This window comes from Xyrauchen texanus, chromosome 4 (assembly GCF_025860055.1).
Source record: "Xyrauchen texanus isolate HMW12.3.18 chromosome 4, RBS_HiC_50CHRs, whole genome shotgun sequence".
Classification (NCBI taxonomy): Eukaryota; Metazoa; Chordata; class Actinopteri; order Cypriniformes; family Catostomidae; genus Xyrauchen; species Xyrauchen texanus.
This window is the reverse complement of record NC_068279.1, coordinates 49,923,729-49,947,947: the sequence shown is the minus strand read 5'-3', so window position 1 is coordinate 49,947,947 and position 24,219 is coordinate 49,923,729. Positions and strand designations below refer to the sequence as shown.

General features: G+C 36.8%; 1 protein-coding gene across 2 annotated transcripts in view; it reads right to left on the bottom strand.

The window, feature by feature from the left end:
• Nucleotides 1–23,680, bottom strand: part of LOC127639978 (kinesin-like protein KIF1C) — a 66,727-nt gene extending 43,047 nt beyond the window's left edge. The window contains exon 1 of one of the 2 annotated variants that reach the window (XM_052122341.1): nucleotides 23,144–23,680. The gene's annotated coding sequence lies outside the window, so the exon portion shown is untranslated. Of the gene's footprint in view, nucleotides 1–12,868; nucleotides 12,918–23,143 lie in introns of those variants that run through there. The other variant, XM_052122346.1, reaches the window with a different exon arrangement.
• Nucleotides 23,681–24,219: the final 539 nt, after the last annotated feature.

Sequence of the window (24,219 nt, the reverse complement as noted above, 5' to 3'; positions counted from 1 at the left end):
ATTAGCCTATAACTCGTGCTATGTGTGAGAGAAAATGTCTCTTGCGTGGAATGACTTTAAATTGGGTGACAATGAAAGCAGAGTTGCCATTTGTAAAATTTGCACTGCTAGAATTTCACGAGGTAGAACTACCGTTAAAGCTTTGATCACAACGTTTAAAATTTATTTCGAAGTTGTGCAGTTCAATCAGTGATTTGAAATAAGGTAGCATTTAAAAAAGCAGAATCAAACTCAGTATCGGAAGATGTTGTACTAAATAATCGGTTACTGTATCTGCACACATTTTATGTATCGGTGCATCCCTAGACAGGAATTTCCATTTTTATCTTGATCATAACCACCACACAATCAAAACGAAACATTTCATATCCACACTAGGGATGGGTATTTGGTAATGTTGTCTGCTTGAGTACTCAGACTAATTACTTGAGTAGTCCAGGGGTAATGACATGTACATAACTGTATATATAATAACTGACAAACATATTTGGCGGCTGCATTGTGTCTTTTTGTTCCAGAATATCGTCTATTCATTATAATTGACTCTTATAAAATAATGTTACAAAATGTACAAAAGATTGCATAATCATAATATAATGAATCATATTTTGTCATTATGTGAAGATTCGCTGCCCAACTCAATGAAAGAATGTGCTCAACGCACATCTGTCTGTTCTTCCTTCAGGTTACCGTAGTAATCTTAGTAGCCACACACCAGTTGTTTTAGTGACTGTCTGAACCGTCTATTTTCAAATCGTGGCTGGCTTAACAGGATAACCATCATGTTTTTAATATGCATGTTAAGTTGAAGTTCAGTTTTGAAGTCCACTGCCACATGCCTAGTGTGTGTGTGTGTGTGTGTGTGTGTGTGTGTGTGTGTGTGTGTGTGTCTCCCCAAGTGTTCACTCTGGTGGGGAAAGCCGTGATGCTACGTGTTGTTTTTGCTGTGATGATTCATGAAACACTCCATTAAACTCGGAGAGTCGGAATGTCCACCTTTCAACTGGGGAAAGTGCAAAGGAATGACACTTTATGTCAGACTTCTAACTTGGAAACTTGTGTGAAAACCTTAAATTCTCATTTCGTCAAGATGCAGGTGTTACGTCACGCAAACATTTCGGCACCCAGGTCAGGGAGGTTTACAATCAGTGACAAACATTCGCTTTTATTAAAAAATATCCATTAACGTCAAAATTATTACATTCAAGGATAATAAAATGTGTTTAACAAATGTTTTGCAGAGACGGGTGTTAAAAACAAGGTTTACACTCTCTTTTGATGATCGTAATGATTACATTGCAGCATCGTATCAGTTTGGTTGCTATGAGACGTCTCTGACAATCAATGTACCCCTCAAAATCTAAATGTAATCAATCTGAAAATTAAGCTCCCAGAGAAATTCAGAGAAAAGTCTCATCATACTTGAAACCATTGATCATCGTTTTCGACTCCACTGTTTACAGAGCTTACTCTAAGCTGACGCTGGCTCTGCAGACAGGGTGGAGTTCAGTAATGCGGTGTTAAGCAGTCTTCATGGTAAGTTGCTAACTAGTTTGCGAAATACATATTGGAAAGTTAATAAACAATTACCCCATCATTTTCCCTTTTCAATATAACTAATATAACCCTGTCCATGACAACCATGTCAATCATGTCTGTTTGCTATGTTAGCCAGCTATAGTTTGTCAGTGCAGTCAGTAACGTTGCAGATTGAAAGGTAAACATCAGAGCATATTTTTGCACCTCAGCAGACAACGGTGCAGTGGTGAATAGTGTCTGTTGAGTGTTGATTTCACGCTACATTCTTACCTATTTGATGAGATGCAATCTTGGAAAGTAAATAAAGTCTTTATTACTCTCCATAACAATGAGCTTATAGCTAACTAGCTAATAACGTAGCTACTTCCATTGCTTGTCAGCTGAGTGGAAGCTAATGTGTAAACATGTATTCATCAAACTGTTTAGTTCAGGATTCACAGTTTGGTTTCCCTTCAACCGAACAATTCTAGTCATTTACAAAAAGTCATTTTTAAAAGTCTGGTTTTCCACTGTTGAAAGTTTCCCCTGAACTTGTATAGCAGAATATAGTGTAACACCGCTGCCGCTTGTTTATCTCTTGACTCGGCAGGTGTAAATGCTTCTTGTTTTACAACCTGCCCAGAATTGACTGGCAGTATTAAAATAGTCAGCAACTGACTGATACTGAACATACAGTACTGATGTTTATTTAGCTATTTATTTAATTTCTCAGTGTTCATTTCTAGATTTGGTTGACAATTTATAATAATAAATGTAAAATATTCTTTGATAAAAATATTTGTTTAAGAAAGCAGACTTCGGAGTAGTAGTAGTCATATCGGTGCAAAATTGGTGAACAATCCACATAGAAAGGTTTGTTTTCATTCCTGCTCAAAAATGAACTATATCGGCCACCATATCGGTAATCTGTGAATTTTCACCCTCTAAAATCAGTATCGGTCATGAACATGTTACTAGATCATTAATTAATTATAAAATTACATTATCTGGATTTATTTCAACAGCAGAATAAGAATATGAACTTTCTAAAAAGTGAAACAGGCCTAGGCTATTACAAACAAACCTGGGTTTTTTTTTGTTATTGATGTGTTAATCAGTCTGTTTGTCTGGTCGGGCAAGTAAAATTCTCTTTCACTTGCCCCTTCAAAAATCCACTTGTCCCAGACAAGCAGACAAATGTTAAAGAGCACATATTTTGGTTTTTCAAATATTACCTTTCATGTAGTGTGTTATATAACTGTTTGTGAATGTAAGTGAACAACAAATGGAGTAATTGACTCCCAAAAGAAACAACAAAACTCGACAAACACTACACTAAGCGGTACACCAATCACAACAGACTGTGACATCTGACCAATCAGTTTAGTGTAGGCTCTCTGAAGGGAGGAGTTTAGCATGAATCCTTGAGAACGGATCATTGAACGAGTCGTTTATGACACTGGGAAAAAAGTAATGCAGCATTTTAAATTATGAGCAAATTAAAGTGTTTTTTGACCTTGGATGCATGTAAATTAGGCATGTTTAAAAACCATTATAGGTGCTCTTTAATGCCGAGCCCCTGATTGTACATTAGATTCTGGCTGGCAGCCAACAATCGGTGTACACTTGTTAACTCAAGAGAAATCTCCAACACACACACAGAGTTTGACCTCAGGACATAATTACCAGTTTACTACACTAACCATAAAGCACACACAATGTGACTGTATAACATGATACTACAATTACTACTGTGCCATTTCAACACAGACACAAAGCGTGAGGAAACAATTGAGGAAAATAATGCTTATACTGCCAATTCCAGCACACAAAGAGCATTCACACCTGCTACTGTTGTTGTATGATCACACTGGCACAGTCAACACACTGCGGCCCTGCAGTGGACTGAAAATATACATTACCTTTAACACACTGACAGAAACTTTCGGTTTCCTAGCCTACGCAGGCTGCCATACCAAAATACTAGGCATGCACTGATATAAACATTTTGTCCGATACTGATAAGTTGTGTAAAAACAGAAATGTCTGGATCATTTCACCCCAAAAAAGTACAAAAACAAATTAAACAAAAATATGCTATATTTTGCATAAGGCATTGTTTTGTGGGGAAAATGTATAATAACTAGGGCTTTCAATTTAACGCGTTAATTCAGTGCGATTAATTTTACAAAAAATAACGCATTAAAAAAAAATTACGCAATTAATCACATGCCCATGGACCATAATAAGGAAGATTCCTGAGTAATGCAAGCTTGCAGTGCCACCTGTTAGTAAGTGAAACTTCAGCTGTATGAGCAACACACAGTTTATACTGTGAAGAAAACACTTCAGCAGGCAGAACAACACAACATGCGTTATGTTCTTGCGTTCAAAACACTCGAAGGAGCGCAAATGCGATCTAAGGGATCTCAAGATGTGTTTAAAGATTGAGTAAACTATATTTAACTTGACACAGTGACCTAAACATTTTATGTTTATGACGCAACACACCCAAGACGTCTGACTTAGGTGTAAATTGACGGGTCCTTAAACAAGCCCTCATAATAAATCTCCAACTGATTGACAAATTCACTTGTGAAATGGATTGCTGTGAACTGTATGCCAATGATTGACTTATGATCAATAATATGGTAGTAACAATACATTGTATTCTAAAGCCGCTCTTTGTATGGCCTTATAATTCAACTCTTCTGCTACAGGAATGTAAAGCATTTTAATATATATATATAATTTTTAAATATTTAAAGATAACTATGTATAATATATTGATATAAATATGTATATCATTATATATTGAGTTATTGTTATATGATGGGCTTTCTCAGCAAATATTTGTATATGTGATTAATCGCGATTAATTAATTAACACCATGTAATTAATTTAATTAAAAACAATTATCGATTGACAGCCCTAATAAAAACACAAAAATAATTCTGTCTGGATACAATGATTTTATTATTATTATTGAAATCAGCATAAATACAATGTAAATATGTAATAAAAAAAACAATGTCATCATGATATAAAAACTCTTTACAATTATTATTATTTTATTTATTTTTTTGCATGGGGGATGTCCTTAATATCACACAGCAAAAATAAATAAATTGCTCAAAGAACATATAGGCTTTATTCTCTTTCAATTTCTTACTTTTTTGGGGTCCTTTGATTTTGGCATACAATATAATCCAGACTACATGTTGACTGATATATCGGTTTTGTAGGTTAAATGGTGCCAATAGCTACTAGGGCTGGGTATTGATACAGATTTCCCAATTTGATTCCGATTTACAAGGTCTCGATTAAATTCCGATTTTGATTCGATTTGATTTTGATTCATATGTGTGGATCTCAGTTTTAATGTCCATTTTGCTTACATATTAAATAAATTATCTTAAAATTAAACAGGAATTAAAATTAACATTAATTATACAAATGATATTTTATTAGTTTTTCTTCATTTGTTACATTTCAGCTTTTTTTTAAATGAACAAATACATGTATTCAATCAATAAATAAGATATTATACTGTGTTATATGTTTATTGTTTATATGCATCATTTGTTTTGTTAAACACGTGTTAAAACTGGTACCATCTCTTTAAGAAAACTGGCTGTTCCGTAAAGAGCATCTATTAATGAGAGCATATTAATGAGAGATGACTCGAATGGCTTTAACCCACCCGTGATTAGAATGTAATTGGAATGAAGTTCTGCCGGTTCCCGCCGCCTCCTTGCCCATCCTGTGAACCCTGTTACAACAATCATCCACAATCCTCATGCTTTATAACCTTCAAACCTTTATTAAATTATAATTTGTAATCAAACTCACAGGCTAATTGAACACATAGGCTATATGTTTAAAACTTACAAATCCACCTTACAAATGACACAAAGCTGTTATTTCTTGTCTAATTAGCAACCTGCCTGAAGAACAGCCACCAATTTTATAATATTCATCAACAAAAATGCATGACCACAAAGTGAGAATACCAGACATTCCAAGATGTTAGATTTACACACAAAAGTACAGCATAGTAACATTTAATATGTGCACTGCTGCAGCCATTGATGCCAGGAAAGTTACTCAAACAACATTATGCATCCAGATCAAATTAGGAATGCACTGATATCGGCTCTGATACTGAAGTTTTAGATGGTCCGACAAGCCTGATCCAAATCCGATACTGTGTGTTAGTCATTTTCGTTACGGTCAAGCTCAAAAAATTACATAAAAGAACCATAAAAACACCATTAAAGTAGTACATATGACTTGTTTACATTTTATTCAAAGCCACTTGAAGATGTGTGATAGCTCTGTGAATCGCAAAAGGCTGTGTTAAAAAAGTAAATGTATATTATGCACAAGCAGCGCCAGTGCATTAGTGAATGGCGCTGCTCTGTTGACACACACACACACACACACACACAAACCACTAGCACTCGCAGCTATTTTTAGCATTCACAGAAACATCTCAGATGTAGATGCTCAATAGTTCGGTTATAATATGCATTTAGAATGGCATTGGAGGAGCATTTGAATAAGTGAATTAAACTACTGTGAACATGCCAACAAGCAGACACATACAGGACTTCCTGGAGAGTTCAGAATGTCAAACTAAAAGCCAGATGGTTTTAAAGTTTAAGTTGCATGATTGAGATATATTTCTATATATTACTATTATAATATATTATTATTATTATCATGTTTACAAATTAAAACAATATTTAAGTTGAATGGGTTCATTTGAAAAGTGGACTGAAGCCTTACAACTAAATTGAACAAAAAAGAGATCTGAATCCTTTAAAGTACGGCGTCTTTTCTACTGATGACTTATACTGGAATTACCAATAATTTTGCGGCTACATTATCCAGTATACTAGTTAATAATAAAGTGTTTCTTAATAAGCTATACATTTATATTGAAATAATGTGTAGTTAGAGGTTTGTGTTTCTTTAAATATTAAAGAGCACACCCAATTAGTTCCACACAATAATGTAAAGATATTCTAAACTGATTATGCAAAAAAAAACAACACTGGTATCGGCTGATAATGAGATTTCAGATATCGGAATGGAAGGGAAAAAGTGGTATCGGTGCATCCCTAGATCAGATCAAGTGAAAGCCTGTTATAGGCTATGCAAACCTCATCCGGATATCACGGAAACTGAGTGTTTATATAATCGGCGTGTGTGTGTGTGTGTGTATGTTTGCGTTTTGGGAAGACTGCAGCTGCTCAAGGGCTAGTCAGAAATTTTGTTTGATGTTTGACTTTTTTTTTTTTTTTTTCATAAAGAATTTTGAAATGTCCATTTAAATACTATCTCACCAAAACAAGTGTACACCTATTAACCATCTGTCTTAACTAAACCAATCAAGATAATTACATCCAAAAGTTCCAATCTCATTGGCAGGATTGTATGTAACTTCTTATCGACGTTCGGCCATTTTACATGTCTATCAATACTTCTTGTCAGATTGGGCGGTTCTTGTCAGGAGTGAATAAACGTAAAAGGAGACCCTGTTTGTTGCACAGTGAGCAGAACTGTGGTTATAAAGGATTTTATTTGACTGCGCAAATGAAATCTCAATTAGTTGAAGGTATAAAAACATTCAGCACCTTTGCTATTGATATTGGCAAAATACAACATCAGTTGACCTCTAATCCGCATATGTTCTTGACAGGCTTTATGAAATTCACCAATTTATGTTATTGCCAATAACCAAAACAAATAACGGTTTTATAGTTTTATCCACAATTGTCTTGTCTTGGGTAGGAGTACAGCTTATGCATGCTCCATTGTAAACACATTCCAGAGTATTTCAGGCATGAGTCGCTTGGTATGAGGGGACAGTATAGGCTAGTCAGCAATGTGCCCTGAGGGAATGTGTGTGTGTGTGTGTGTGTGTATCTACATTTGTAAGTTCAAGTTTGAATACCTATGAACAAACTTCATATTTTGTTGATAATCTATAGTAAAAAATGAATTTAATGCCACACAGGAAGAGGAAGAAAAATCTTAAAGCACACTTTAGTTTTACATGTGGTGTCTGTGATTTCTGGGTATACTCAACATATATCCAACACTTGAACAATTCAAGTGTCTGGAACAAGCGGCTGCACCCTTCATTTCAGATGACACAAACACACACGTTGACCCAGCCCACATAACACTCATAGCACACATATCACTGCCTTATGCAACTGCAGCAGGTGACTGGGTGGCTCTGTTGGCCATGCAGTGAATCTAAAATGTCACACTCCTGACTCACGCACTGGAAAATGAGATTACACACTGCAGAACTCCCAAGATTTATATTAGTCTGCTTGCATGTGTGCAGATCACACACAACTCAACATGAATTTTCTAGTGGGATACCCAATATTGTTTAAGAATGTTATGCTTCATTCCTATCAATCTCTAATGAATCTTATAACTCTAAAATATGTCTTAGTGGAAAAAAAATATATATATTTATAAAAACATGTATTTGGTATTTTTATTTTTCAATGTTAAAGTTTTACGGAACTTCTATGTTGCTATTGTGGTGTTAGTGTATCCGCATTTGTTCTTCAACACACACACTATAAGTGATGATTAACCTTTTTTTCCCCATTGAAAAAAAAAAATAAAAAATAGTGTTATGAAAAGTATACCACAAATTGTATGTACCTATATGTGCATATTTGGCTGTGAATCGATGTAAAAAAGAATTATAATTAATTGCACAGTTTTCAGTGATTAATTGTGATTATACATGGTACATTAACTCTTTCCCCGCCAGCGTTTTTAAAAAAAGTTGCCAGCCACCGCCAGGGTTTTTGACGATTTTCGCTAAATTTTAATGACCCGCAGAATATTTTCTTCCATGAATATATGAAGATGCTATATATCAAAATAAAGATCTGAGCCTCTGCTTTTAGGCAAAAAAAAAAACGATTTTATTTTATCTTCATTTGTTCTTTTTTTATTGCCACTTGAACAGAGGTAGGTTTTGTCAAAAACAACATTTCGGACAAAAAGCTGAGAAAAAGGCATTTTTATCAAACAAGTGCTTTAGTATTAGTATGGTGTTCCACTTCTTCACGTTTGAGACGATCGCAGTCTGTTTCTTTGATCAAAGAGTTGCGTACTCTTTCAAAACATGCGCGCGGGTCTTCCTTACCGTATACCACCTAAAACACGGATACCCGGAAAATTCCGTGTTTGGCGGGGAAGCGTTTTTTTCATAAAACCCGGAAAATTCCGTGTTTGGCGGGGAAAGAGTTAAAATAGGGCTGGGCGATATATTGTATATTAGGATGAAATATTGTATAATTGCAATGACTATGCTTCTCACGATATCAAATTAAGCAATATCTTGAATATCGCAATAATTTTAATCCGCCTTTTACTTGACCACTGCATTTCCTAAAGAGCCGTCATTAGACTCATTTCACAATCATTTAGGCCTCTTGAATCCTTTTTCAAACATTAGAATCGCCATGTAGTCATACGTGAATATTAAACCACAAATGACTGTGACTTCATGACTTCAATACATGGTCTGTGTGTTCTACAGAGTGCAACAGTCTGGTTCTAGAAGTGAAAATCCCATTCATTTTTTCCATAGACTAATTGATTTTCAATGACAACTTATAAACTTTTAAAGACACACCTACCATGAGCTCCGAAGTTGTTCATCGATGGTATACACCGATCAGCCACAATATTAAAATGACCTGCCTAATATCGTGTAGGTCCCACTCGTGCTTTCAAAACAGCTCTGACCCATTGAGGCATGGACTCCACAAGACCTCTGAAGGTGTCTTGTGCTATCTGGCACTAAGACGTTAGCAGTCCTGTAAGTCCTGTAAGGTGGGACCGACATGGATCGGACTTGTTTGTCCAGCACATCCCATAGATGCTCAATCGGATTGAGATCTGGGGAATTTGAAGGCCAAGTCAACACCTTGAACAATTTGTCATGTTCCTCAAACCATTCCTGAACACTTTTTGCAGTGTAGCATGGCGCATTATCCTGCTGAAAGAGGCCAGTGCCATCAGGGAATACCGTTGCCATGAAGGGGTGTATGTGGTCTGCAACTATCTTTAGGTAGGTGGTACGTGTAAAAGTTACATCCACATGAATGCCAGGACCCAAGGTTCCCCATCAGAACATTGTCCAGAGCATCACACTGCCTCCACTGGCCAGCCTTCTTCCCATGGTTCATCCCGCTGCTATCTCTTCCCTGGGTAAACAACACACATGCACCTAGCCATCCACGTTAGGGCTGCAACTAATGATTATTTTGATAATCAACTAATCTAACGATTATTATAATGATTAATGCAATAATAAATCATTAGCTCTTTACCGATTATTCAGCTTGTACCTCGACTTAAAAGGTTGTATTAAACATGCTTGCTAACAATACAGGACAAAATCATCTTTTAAAAATACCTCTAAAAGACATTCACTGAATTAAAGGGAAAAACTACTTTTTATTATGTTTAATTCAGTAAAAAAAATCCTAAAAATCCTTAAAAGAAGATACACTGACTTAAGAAGTAACATATAAGATATTAATATTTGCTTTAAGGGAATGCATCTTAAATATAATGTAATTTGTATATAAGTGTATTCTTTCAATTGGTTATACTTCTGCGAGTGCAGACAAATATAAAGACAAATATACTTATAATCGAGATCTATTCTCTAAAAGCAAGTCTAAATATCTTATATGCTGCTTCTCAGGTGAGTGCATCTTTTCTTAAAGGATTTTTAGATATTTGAAAATATTTTTATTTTTAATACTGTCTTCAACATACTCGGATTACAATTTTTTCTTCTGTAGTATAGCTGTAAGTAAACGTACGTTGTTATAAAGGAGTTTTAAATATTAATATTAGAAAACAAGCCAAAACAAAAACTAATCAAAAACGTATTTTGTTGCAGTGTACAATGGGGTCGAAGACTACCCTCTCTCACCTTTCTGTTCACTTCAATCCATCTTTCTGTTCACTTAAAAAAAAAACTCTCTCTTATTAATAAAGCTGCGTATTGTCAATTTTCTTCACAATAAGAAATGCACAGTGACATACATTATGACTCAGTAAGTCACGAGCCATCACGTTATAATCTAGCTGCATTAAGTGTGCATGCTCGAGGGATGAGTGTCCCGTGACAGAGCGGTGGACAGGGGTCTCTGAACGGTCTACGGCTACACAGCCCCATACACATAAAACTGCGATGTGTTCTGACACCTTTCTATCATGGCCAGCATTAAGTTTTTCGGCAATTTTTGCTAAGGTAGCTCTTCTGTGGGCTAGCCTTCACTCCCTACGCGCATCAATGTGCCTTAGGCGTCCATGACTCTGTCGCCGGTTCACCGGATGTCCTTCCTTGGACCACTTTTGGTAGGTATCATCCACTGCATACCAGGAACACCCACCAAGACCTACCAATTTGGAGATGCAATGACCCAGTCATTTCCATAACAATTTGGCCCATTTTTAATGAAATTCAAGAACTGACTGTTCACTTGCTGCCTAATATATCCCACCCCTTGACAGGTGCCACTGTAACAATATAATAAATGTTATTCACTTCACCTGTCAGTGGTTTTAATGTTGTGGCTGATCAGTGTATGCTGCTGCTGAAGCCATCAGTCTGCGATATTTCAACATTATTGTTTAAAAATCGTGTTTGATAGCTGAATTCCTGGTGAACAAGTCCGTAAGCCACCGCCCACTCCCATGACGCACTGTGAATTATGTAAACGAGTCAATCTCCCTTCACCCTTAAACTACTTATTTTATTTTAAACTTGACTGGTTCCCTCAATAATGAATCAATATTATATAACATTTAACTGGGTTCCAAAAAATAATTGATGCTAGGACGTGCAGTAGAGTCGAGGGTGTATCTCCAAGAATTAAAATTTTTGCCACAGGCAGTGGGGAAACATATTTGTAATGTTTCAGGGAGTGACAAAAAATGGGTATTGCATTAATTGCGTTAATTATTTTAACATGCTAAACAGTCAACCATTAACCGCAGAAATGAAATCATTAAATTTCCCAGCCCTAGTAAAAAAAAAAATGGGAACATTGGTGGTGAACTAGAGGTCGACCGATTAAACAGCCGATGTTTTGCATTTTTTACATAATCGGCATCGGCCGATATCCACGCATATCAAGCCGATTATTAGGCAGGCGCATCTGTGGGCAGCCTAGTGTTGTTGTGGAACACGTGTTTGACGCACACTGCCCCTAGAGTCATTTTCCAGCAGAGTGAGCTGACCTCATCCAGTGCCTAAGGAAGGAATTAAGTTCCTTGGAGAAAACAGTAAGGGTTAAATTTGTATAACTTCTTTATATTTAATTAAAAACTGTTGATATGTTACTGCCAACTTCAAGAAAAAAACGTGACAAACGCGATAGTTGACATGACGTTCGGCTACTTTGGATATTGATAGCGTAGTTGAAGTTGCATTATCACAGCAGAAGGGTTGCTATCATGTCACAATAAGGAAGCAAGAATTTTGCAATTACAGAATGTGAATCTGAGACTTTTATTTGTTCTGTTTGTGTGTCTTATATTTGAGAGGGTTGTCACTCAATGCAGAGAAATAAGTAATAAAAATATACCAACGCATTATAGCTAGTGAAGGACTGGCTTTGGTAAGCTCGGACGTTACCGGTTCTGCTGTCGGTACTGGAGAAATTAAGAAAATACATTTATTATTGCTATAAAGAGAAAGTTATTTTATCTCGCCAGCCATTTCTATGTATAATAACATGAAACCATTTGTCTGTGATGCAATTTAGCTATTCGCAGTCAGAGAGACAGAAGAGAGAGAGAGAGAGAGAGAGAGAGATATCCCTCACGCGGTGCCACAGCGAGCACAAAACGAGCCCTGCTTGAGTGACAGAACTAAACATTCAAACATAGCCTGGTTTAGATCTGTGATATTAGTCTGATTTTATTTTAGATTTCGCCTTCCAAAGATTATAAAAAGAATATTTATACATAAGCCGCATTCTGTCTAGCACAACTTCCTTCCCTTCACAGCGGTGCACTGACATTTCTCCCTAAAACTCAAACTTAACGTCAGAATCAGCACGATCGGTGATTGTTGTAAAATGCTACTTTTGCTAAATTGCAGGACGCGTTTAATAATAAAAAGAGCGCAAGAGAGACCGTTCCCAAGGCGGCGCGCGCTCCGAAACACACCGCAAAGAGACAAGCAAAGTATAGGCTACTTTGGGTTTCATGTGCACGTCTAAACGATCAAATATACACAAAAATATGTCAAAACGACCGGCTTGGAGATTCACTTACACACAGTTTATGTCTTAAATGGACGTAGTTATGGAAATAGTTGGGAGAAAATATGCTGCATCAGGAGTCTATTAGATCTGCACTCGGTCTTAAAGGGAAGCATCCTAATAAACATGATGACGATTGAGCCATTACTGCGAACCAAACAACAAAAGGCAAAGAGAAAATCACTTACAGCTCTTGAATGAATAACTTCTGCATTAATAAGCATTCATCTATCTATGATAAACTATGCAGTGTTATTTTACAATTGATTACTTTATTAGATTTCTTTTTAGACCACACCTGAACAGTAATGTTACTAACCTTCCTGAAATTAAATCACTGTGCCTATATAACGTTTATATTTGTGTAATATATATATATATATATATATATATATAAAACAAAAAGAACCGTTAAGAATACCGTTAAAGTACCGGATCGATAAGCAGTATCGGTAAGATAGTAATACCATTAAAACCTTAACGATACCCATCCCTAGTTATGCCTGTGCTGCTCTTGGATGCTCTGAATATTGGATTACGTGTCTGGATTGCCCCTTAATTAAAGCTGCATTTGGATCTCAACCTTCGTGTCTCGGAGCAGTTCGTAACGCCTGCTTTGTTTATTTAATATATTTGTTATACATTATTTATACAATATGTTTTTACATTATACATTTTTAATTTAAGTGTACAAGTGTAGATTGGTCAAGTGTTCAGTAAATGTATTTGTTGAGAAATCTTAAGTAATTATTTGTGTTACATTTTATCTTTCAAATAAAAGGTTCAAATAAGACGTTAAAAACAAGCACAGATCGGCCAAATATCGGCCAAAATAAATCGGCAGCATTAATCGGCCATCGGCCGACCCGGATTTCAAAAGATCTGCATCTGCCTGAAAAAACCAATATCGGTCGACCTCTATGGTGAACAATTTCTGATCTCATCACAGGTAGTACTTAAAAGTCTGAGGACCATTGGTTTAAAGAACTCTGAGGTATGTATAGTCGGAGTTTTAGTGGAAATTTTATAAAATTTGTCAGGTCCTTGTTAGTTGCATTGGTATGTGCTGCACTGTGGGATCATTTTTTCTTGCAGATGTAAATAGCTGCTTTTTATTACCACAATTGTATTTTAAAGGTGCAAAAAGTTTTACCCCAAAATAAATAAAAAGTACATATGGAAAATGAGCTATTTTAAAAATTTTGTTGCAATGCAAATCACTACAACACAATTCCCATCATCATAATCTGATTCCGCAAAACAATCACGACTTTACACTGCGCTAGCCAATACTGTTATTGATGTATTTAAGATGGCAGTTAAAATGCTTTTGGTGAACGTACAGGTAAATATTTCTACAGCTCAACTGATTTGTCTATAGTAAGATAATCAATCCCTGGAAAAAAAAAAGCATAGTAGCCAGTGCTGGTTTTAAAAGCACCCATGCCAAAAAAACTGGCTTCATACCATCTTTCAACCACATCCAGGCAACCACTCCCTCTTTTATGCCCTTTTGCTCACTTTCTCTGTCCTTCTGTGTTTCAGGAACGTTTGGAACTTTAATGCTAGTCACATTTTAGTGATAAGAGAGCAAAACAAGCTGGAATCTGGAGCACAGAACTGAATCACAGCAATACACTGCTGCCAACATAAACAGTCCACTTTTTTGGCTTAAAAACGCTGATCTAAACCCAAATTTTCTTCTGTCAATTCTGAACTTTGTATTTTTAACAACTTAAAGATTGCAATTCAGTCAAAAATCAGACTTAAGTCATTATCTACTGTTGCTCAAAACACATAATTTTTTCTCCGAAGGACCTCGATTTTGGTTTGAGCAGCGGTCACACTACACTTCCGTGCTCTATTTACTCCAATTCATACCACATCCAGATGTGGGAAACCAGAAACACAAGTTCATGAGGAGTAAATTCACATTCTGCTGCGGACAAAGTTCAAGTTTGTTGAAATTTGACCTGAGAATTTGGATGACAAGAAGACGTGTGACTTACAGAAGATCGGAACGTCGCAAACTGACCTCTTGGCTCAGTACAAACTATACATATTTCAAAGTTGCATGTTTTTTATTGTTGCAGGAAAGTGAGTTGAATATAATATAATTTATATATTATAATGGTGGAGTGGTGGTGGCATAATGGGCTAAAGCACATATCTGTTAATCAGAAGGTCACTATACTAAACTGATGGTTTGTATAAAAGCGTCTGCCAAATGCATAAATGTAAATGTATAATTGATATTTCTTCACTGGCTTCATGATTCGATTCAAAAGGTAACTTTAATCTTGTCCTTCAAAAAATAGTTTTTTAATACACAAATTGTTTTCCCTTTTAACTTTTTATTTAACAGCAGTTTTCAAAAATCTAAATGGGTCACATTATTAAGGGGTGTAAATCGCAAGTTTCATCAAACTACGATCTCACAGGGCTCCAGAAAAAACAATTACTTTGGAGCAATTGGATCCTAAACTGAAACAATTAGTCGCCAAATTCAAACTTGCTCGATTTAGATTGTTGTTCAGTAACATAGAAAGCCGAAGAAAAGAGAGCTGACATCACATTAATCAAGGGTTTAATACATATGTAGTTTAGTCCATACGTTTACTCTTATCTCATAAGTTTTCATGCCCCTTTCAGAATTAAACAATATAAAACATATATAAGAGTTAAAAGATCATTTTTCTTTATTTAGTACTGCCCTTAGAATCTACATAACAGATATTTACATAAAGTATAGCCTCCTCAGACCAGAGCGTGACTGTTGTGTGCATTTTCCATTTCCCTTTTTGATTTGTAACAAGTAGCAACTAATAAACATAAAGAGCAAGTATTAAAAAGCTCCTGGAATCATGAGTACGAATACAGGGAGTGCTGAGCGACTCCAGCCAGGTCTCTTAAGCAACCAAATTGGCCTGGTTGCTAGGGAGGGTAGAGTCACATGGGGTAACCTCCTCGTAGTCCTTATATTGTGGTTCTTGCTCTCGGTGGGATGCGTGGTGTGTAGATGCCGCGGAGAATAGCGTGAAGCCTCCACATGCGCTATGTCTCCACAGTAATGCGCTCAACCGTGATAAGATGCGCAGATTGACTGTCTCAGACGCGGAGGCAACTGAGATTCATCCTCCACCACCAGGATTGAGGCGAGTCACTACTCCACCATGAGGACTTGGAGCGCATTGGAAATTCAGCATTCCAAATTGGCGAAGAAAAGGGGAGAAATAAATAACTAAATAAATAAATAAAATAATTCCAAGCTATAGAAAGTCAGATTTGTTTTATCAATTTGTTTCCAGGAGTGTTGGTATTTCACAAATAAAAAACTATGCAAATAAAAATTATTTGACTTGAATTGACTTTTGTTACCATGTTTTTTTTTTTTACTATTTTGGCAACAACATTTCAATGTTCTCTCTTTGCACAGTCAAACAAACAAGTGATAGTAATGGCCAGCATCATCAAAACACTGCCAACCATGTTAAAATAAAATAATACACTATAAATTCTGAACATATGTATTATCATTGTCCCATGTCTGCCAAAAATGCTGAGCGGTCCAAATATCATCTGAACTCAACTTTTGGTTGGATGTAAGGAATGAATGCACTTGGCTGCAGAGGAAAGCTATAGGATGCCCCCTATTTAGTGAGTGACTTAACTTCCTGTGTGCTGTCTCTCTGCACCTTGTTAGAACACACAGTGTTAGAATAGTTCAAAATGCACCTTATTTTCATCCTAACTCCAATTAAAGCCTCTGAAAGCAATTTTTTTTTTCTCAATATGAAAGTACACAGTAAATATAGGATTTCTAATGAAAAACTAGTGCTACTGTCCACTATTGTGATGTGGTCATTGTGTTTAACAGTGAGGCATTTTGCAATAAATCGCTAAAATTTGTATTAATATCGGATGAATCTAGAGACGCTAATCTTTTGACACAAACAGGTTAAAATGTAAAAACGTAATGAGGTTTCTTACCAGATGTAGTTTTGTTTGCGTTTCTCCCAAAGAAAAACTCTCTCATATTGTTTTGTTACATGACTTGGTGCGCCACACCACAGGTGATAGTAACGTGACATAAGACGTATTCACAACAGGAGCAGGCCGCACAAGCCACGTCCTTTTCTCTCTTTTTTTTCACTCCCACAAAAATGTAATTTATTCAGCTGGGACCATATGTATTCGTGTCAGGGAAGGCACTCTTCCCACAGGGGAAGACACGGTGGAGACCACATCCTGCTGAAGGGGAAGTTGACATGTGGTGAATACGTCACATGGGCTTACCAGCCACATGTGGAAGAAGCCCTCTGGTAGGTACTACCTGTGGAAAATACGTCAAGGGATTACCACTGGGCATACTAGCACACGAGCTTCGAATTTCTCCGCCAAGATTAAATTAAGCCTGTGAGCATTTTAAAGCTGTCATGTGTCAGTCATACTGCACGCTGGTACCAAATAGAGTCAGTGCTCGGTACTAACGGTACTGCAGAATCAATGGTATCGTTACATAATTTTTATTTTAGTACCTACTTGGTACCTAAGTTCTGGTTATTTTGACAACACTAGTGATGTGTATGGCAATACATATTGTATCGTGAGGTGGTTGGCGATACCCAGCCCTTGGTTTAGTATATGTGCGTCTGACCATTTGTTTCAAGCAGCTCACTCTATCATGCACATAAGCGCCACTGTGCTGCTGTGGATTCAATTCTGAATTGTGATGCAGACAATTAATTTTTTTCTCCAACCTACAATGTTCTTTGAGACTCAACGTCCTTGAGTGTTTTCATGCTCAAATCCTAGTGTGACCGTGGAAAAATAATAATAATCTGTAATAGATTATACCTCAATACTAAACTGATGTGGGGAAAAAAACAAAAGTGTAAAGAAAAAAAGTACAGAAAATTGTGGAAAAACTAATGGAATTGTGTATAGACTCATAAAACAAGTTCTGCTCATATGGTAGATATCTAGTCAATTTGATACTAATTGATTCAAATAAAACTCTTTCAAAGATGTAATGCCATAGGGCTGGGCGATATGGCAACAAAAATTTGCCAACAGATGCTTCAGCAAATAATCCAGCATTTTGAGAACAATGATCCCCAAAGACAAATTGGAAGGATTTTGATCATTTCACCCTCTACAGTGCACAATATAAAAAAAAATATTCAAGGAATCTGGTCAAATCTCGTGTGTAAAAGGCAAGACGAAAACCACTTCTGAATGCATGTGATCTCTGATCTCTTAAAAAACACCATCTGTAATGGATATCATGAACATGGGCTTGGGATTACTTTAGTAAACCTTTGTTAGTCAAAACCACCTGCCGCAAGACTTTACTATGCAAAGCAGAAACCATACATCAACACTGTCCAGAAATGCTGCCGAATTCTCTGGGCTCTGTCTCATCTTAGATGGAAAGTAGAACAGTGGAACAGTTGTTTTCTTTTGTCCGATGAGTCCACATTTAAAATAGCTTTTTTTAAAAACACAACCATCTGTTCTCCGTGCCAAAGGGGAAAAGGACCATCCAAGCTGTTATCAGCATTAAGTCCAAAAGCCAGTGTCTGTATGGGCCGGAGGTGTGTCAGTGCCCATTGCATGGGTAACTCGTACATCAGTGAGGGCACTGATGTACAGATATGTACAATATTTGGAGCAGCATATACTGCCATCCAGCACCATCTTTTCTAGGGCGTCCCGGAATTTTTAGCAGGACAACATCAAACCACATACTGGCCGAATAAGCAGAGCATGGGGGTGCTAGATTGGCCTACCTGCAGTCCTGACCGTCTCCAATTGAGAATGTGTAATGCTTTATGAAGCGCACAATATGGAAACGAAGACCCCGTACAATTGTGCAGCTAAACAACTACATGGATGAATGGGGGAAAACTCCACTTTCTAAACTTAACAAACTTGTGTCTTCAGTGCCCAAATGCTTAATAAGTGTTAATAGAAGAAATGGTGATGTTTCACAGTGGAAAACACTCGACTGTCCCAAATTTATAGGAGTGTGTTTCAATGATCTGATTTTAAATGACTATACATTAAAAAAAACAATGGAATTCAGAGGCTAAAACATCATATAATGTGTAATTTTTATTATAATTTAATAGTATAAACAAGGTGTGCAAAATCTACTTCACTCACTTATTTTTTGGAACCCTTTTGAATATTAAATGAACTATATTATTACTGTGGGACCCAGTCAAATTTCTTATTATTAATTATCATTATTATTTTGAGGATTATATTGGTTTTATATACAAGAACGCAAATTTTGGCAATTTCTTTTAACCGGTTAACCAAGAGTATTAACCGGTTAACCGATATAAGACATGAATCAAACAAGTGGCCAAACAGGCATGATGAAGATTAGTGATCTACAGATGATCTATACCAGGGGTACTCAATAGGCGGGCTCCGGTCCGGATCTGGACAATTCAATTCAACTGAACTCTGAAGCTTTGTGCTAGTTATCTGACACCTGGCTAAGTGATTACGTAAGCATACATGTATTCGCCCACAGAACGTGAATAAATAGCATTCAGCACTAGAGAGAAATAGTTCTCTCTAAAGTGGTAATAAAGCACGTTCAGCGCTACTCACTTTATTCCCGCTCCGCACGGGTTGCCTCTCTCCCTGCTATAGACACGAGGCGCCACATAAAGCCTAATTTACTTTACGTACGAGTTGCAGGTGTGGTTATTTTAACAACAGTAGCGCAGACACCGCTACAGATACTGGCACCTTTTGCTTAAACACATTGCAGAAAACAAAAATTAAGTACAGTGAAACTATCTTCATTTGTCTGATATGTGATTCCGCCGGTTCAGCTAAGCCAGGTTTGTGTCAGGACAAAGATATGTGTCGCCTTTAGACTATAATGTCTTTTCCATTTAACTTTAGCTTCATTAATCAGCATGTTACAAGCCTTTCATAATAAACAGATTTTTGTTCCACAGTATTTTATCTGTCAAATGTCCCATACATAGGTATAGATACTGAATGTACAAATATTTAAAAAAAACTGGACTGCTGTCATTTAGCTTCAAAACAACTAAGGGCCCTCGACTAATGAAGTCTTGATTAAATATGTAAATGTTTGGTAGAAAAAAAATCTCTCAGACACCACTAGCTGTCTCTGGGCACCTTATGTCCTCATCAGGACTTTTTTCTTCTTTTTTAAGAACTATTGCTGTAAACATGGCAAATTATAAAAACTATTTAAAAAAAGATACATAATTTCCTAGCAATATATCTATTGACATCATGTAAGCTACATACTATCCAGACCTTTGCTGGGAAGGAAATGTAGAGACCAGACTTCTTGGAACTTTAATTGAGTACCCCTGATCTACACTGACTGAAACAAAACAAGCTCACATGACAGAAGCTAACATACAATTATTGAATGGATGGCAGTTTAACAAATGGATGAATAAAAATCAGCCAACTACAATTTGTGCTGCTGGTCAATCCTAAATATTTGTATATTTTTTGTTTAGAAAAATCAACATGTAGTATACACCGATCAGCCACAATCACCTGCCTAATATCATCTAGTACAAGTGCTGCCAAAACAGCTCTGACCCATCGAGGCATGGACTCCACAAACTTCTGAAGGTGTCCTATGGTATCTGACATTAGCAGCACATACTTTATGTCCTGTAATTTGCGAGGTGGGGACTTGTTGATCCATCTCAACTCATAGACGCTCGATTGGATTGAGATCTGGGGAATTTGGAGGCCAAGTCAATACCCAACTCTTTGTCATGTTCCTCAAACCATTCATGAACAATTGTTGCAGTGTGGCAGGGCGCATTATCCTGCTAAAAGAAGCCATTGCCAGCATGGAATACCGTTGCCAAGAAGGGGTATATGTGGTCTGCAACAATCTTTAGGTAGTTGGTATTTGTCAAAGTAACATCCACATAAATGGCAGGACTCAAGTTTTCCCAGCAGAACATTGCAACAAGCATCACCGCCTCTGCCGTTCTGCCTTCTTTCCATGGTGCGTCCTGCTGCCATCTCTTCCCCAGGTAAATGATGCACAAGCACCAGGCTGTCCACATGATCAAAAGAAAACATGATTCATCAGACCAGGCCACCTTCTTCCATTGCTCCAGTTATGATGCTCACGTGCCCATTGTAGGCATGTTCTGCAGTGTACAGCAGACGGGCTAGCCTTCACTCCCTATGCATCAATGAGCCTTGGGCGCCTATGACCCTGTCACAGCTTGGTCCACTTTTGGTAGGTACTAACCACTGCATACCGGGAACACCCCACAAGACCTGCCGTTTTGGAGATGCTTGGACCCAGTCGTCTAGCCATCACAATTTAGCCCTTGTCAAAGTCGATCACATTATTATGCTTGCCCATTTTTCCTGCTTCCAACACGTGAAATTCAAGAACTTACTGTTCACTTGCGGTCTAGTTTCCAAATTAACTGATAAAAAAACAAACTAGAAGGCCTATGTGCCATTATTCTGAAAGTTGCATAAAGCCCACCAACCAAATTATAGCTTGCCAACTTGAGAAATTGCTTTCCAGTTTTGTGTGCAAAATACATCAGGCAGTCAGTGAACACACTTCAGGTCGACTGAAGAACATACATTTTTAATGAGAGCTGGCTATTTCAGGCGACACGAACAACAACGCCTACAGCGACAACAATAATTTTATCAGCAAGAAATCAGATTAAAAACAGAATTCTATCTTAGTTTTAACCGCAATATATATCATTTGTAATCAAATTTTCAAAAGCTATGGCCAGTTGTGCAGCCAATCAAAAACAACCAGCAGTAGGAGCGCCTACTAGCGACCAACAGTACAGTAAGTGAAAATCACTGTCAGAGTGAACTGGGCTTTAGGGTTCTTTTACACTAGCGCTTGTGCGAATTGAAGTTTGTTTAATATCAGAGTTCAATTAATTTGGTTGGTGTGAATGCAGTACCACACCATAGTTTGCTCAGCTGGTATTCATGGTGGTACTCACCTTGATGATGCAGTTATAGCATGGTCCAGACCCAAATAATACAACGTAAACAGAAACCTGCGAGAGGAAGTGGGGGGTCGCAATCTAACTCATGTTCAACAAGTGTGAAAGCAGTTTTGGATTGTTTTACTTAGCCAAGCATGTACTGTAACAACTAAAGTATGCCACGTTTCAGACCAAACAACTCACGTAATAAACTTTCAGACAGATTATGTCTTTGGACACGAGCCATCTGAGAAAGAATGAGACAGAGAGATGGCTCGCAAGAATGAGGAAGACAGAGAGCATACCTTTGTGAGGCAGAGGAATGCTGGTCTGTCATTAAATGTGTGTGTGTGTGTGTGTGTGCCCTGTAATATAAAACTACAAGCAGCTGTGCAGAATACAGAAGTGCAAATACTTTCAATTAAAGTTCCAGAAACCAGGCTGAGAGTACAAAAAGAGTATCCGAGCAAGTCAGATTTAACACATGATACAGCTGAGAGAGAGAGAGAGAGAGAAATGCAAGGGTAATCACAGTGCCTAAATATATCTGACCTGGAACGAAGACAATAAAATCAAAATAATAATAATCTGTGTCATGTGCATCACCACCGTACAATACTCTTGCTTTAGCATGGTAAAAAAGATGTATGAGACGGTAATGTCATGGTACTTTGATGCAAACCATTGTACTGAATGCTTGCATGCATGTACCATGGTATTTACATGTTATTCCATGGTTCTTTACCACCATGTTCCAAAAAAAAAAAAAAACATGATAATACTATGTTAAAAATAAAATGTGCTGTCAAAATAATCATGTAATGCCTGGGGCCAACAACATGAATCACACTAACTCTTGCACTCCAGACACATGAAGCAACTCAACAAGTTTATAAATGCATTAAGGGCAATACATCATCATCATCATCTGAACTGTATATCATTCAGGGACCTAATAGGATATAATAAAATTCATATGTAGAAGCAATAATATAACAATATAAGCAGCCAATAATAGTATGGGTTAATAAACCTAATGGGAATTTTCTTGTATGACAAATAATAATTATTATTTTGATAGCAAATTGTTTCCAACAGGATAACATGCCCCTGTATGTCATAAAAAGGAAATCTTGGAAGACTATAAAACGCCTATATCTACACCTGTGCTTTTAACTGTCTAAAGCAAGAAATTATTCCAATACAACAGAAATATATTTCAACAATTATATTGTGTGTGTGTGTGTGTGTGTGTGTGTGTAAGCAGGGAACAATTAGTCACTTACACTTTGTATAAAATTACTTCGAGCAACCAAGGCGAATTAAATCCTGGGCAAATTTAGAAGAAATCCGAGTTTACGTATCTTAAACAGGTTGTTTTTCTCTGATGAAAGAGCGGCTCGTGTTTCTCCACCTGCTGGATCACACGACGACCAACAGCAGAAAAAAAGTTGGGTGGAAGTTTTTCCGTTCACAGAGATTCGCACAGACGAAAAACAAAACCACCAAAACGTGTCAAAAAGACCGCAAAGTCAATCCTTTCTCTCCCATGGGCTTAAAGGTCGTTTATTGATAACAAAAATACATCCACATAAATGTGATCCGCATGTGTCCAGTGAACTAATCTCCACTCGACAATATCCAAGAAAAAGCTCAAAATGAGGAGAAGCGTTCTCTTCAAACAAATCTAACAATATATCGAGCAATAACAATACTGTTTAAGGATCGTCAGAACACTGACAAATCCTATTGAATGAAAATGAAGGAGTTAAAAAGTCGCCGGTTTGTAAAAGTTTGGATCTCCGCTCGGTCACTCTTCCCAAAGATCATGTTGGTAGATCATGACGTCAGCAGAGTCAGAGAGGAGATAAAAGTCCCGCTCGTAAGCAATATTATAAAAGAACCACATAATATTTTTTATTTATTTATCCGTAATATAAATCGTAATATATATATATATTAGGGTTACTTACACTTTATTTATTTATTTATTTTGTTTTTGGACATTTTAGAAGAATAGTAAAATCATCACAACTATAGAATAATAAAATATGGAATGGAAATATGGTAATTATGCTGTGACAAAAAAATATAAATAAATCTAAACTATGTTATATTTGAGCATCTTCAATGTGGCCACCCTTTGCCTAGATTTTGCAGAAATTTACTCTTGAAAATTTCTCCACCAACTTCTTGAGGTATCACCCTGGGATGCTTTTTAAACAGTATTGAAGGAGTTCCCACCTATATGCTGGACATTTAGTGGCTTCTTTTCTTAATTATTTGGTCCAAGTCATCCACTTCAAAAAGTTTTTAGTTTTTTTTTGTAAGTAAATAAATTAATATGTTGGCAAAATTATAT